The sequence below is a fragment of the Apaloderma vittatum genome, unplaced genomic scaffold (genome assembly GCF_000703405.1).
Source record: "Apaloderma vittatum isolate BGI_N311 unplaced genomic scaffold, ASM70340v1 scaffold11483, whole genome shotgun sequence".
NCBI classification, from domain to species: Eukaryota; Metazoa; Chordata; class Aves; order Trogoniformes; family Trogonidae; genus Apaloderma; species Apaloderma vittatum.
The window spans coordinates 11794-12476 of record NW_009708653.1 but is presented as its reverse complement, the minus strand read 5'-3'; positions in this window follow the sequence as shown (position 1 = coordinate 12476).

Here is a 683-nt window from a genome sequence, read left to right as displayed (position 1 = left end):
GCTGCCCAGGGATTTCAGGGTCATCAGCCCTAAGCTTATGCACATATTTGATTGTATTAAAGGCAATGAGCTCCTTTCTGGGCCCGTTTTCTAGAAGAGTGGAAAGGAGAGGCGGTGCAGCCCTGTTTGGGTATGCACACAGGCACTCTCCTGCAGCCCTGCTGCCCTTTGGACCAGGGCTTCTGAAGCCGTGATTTGCCTTGCTGGACGAGTTTTCAAAAGCCAGCTATCAGCTCCTTACTCCCAAACACGTGTCCCTGTAATAGAGGCAGTTTATCCTCTGCTAAAGTTGAGCAACTCAACCCTCCTCTTGCATTACCGAGCCTTTCAAGCATCATTTGATAAGCAGTATGAGCGCAGCTCCTCAGGCATTGCTACATCTTTTGGCGTGCTTTGCCCTGCCAAAACTGCGTTTCAAGCCAGCTATAAATTATACTTCACGGTCGGCTTTCATCTGCTCGCCATGCAACGGGCGAGAACAAAGGGCCACTACGTGCCCCACCAAGGCAGGAGAGCCAAACGCCGGGTGTAGGCAGAGGCAGGGCACAAGAGCAGTCTGCTGGAGGGAGCAAAACAACCCCAGCCCAGTGCCAGCCTTACATCAGAGGTGTGGAAAGCTGGGGTGCCTGCTCCTGCCAGCAAAGGAGCTGGGGTACGGCGGGTGAGGGAAAGAAGGGGAAAAA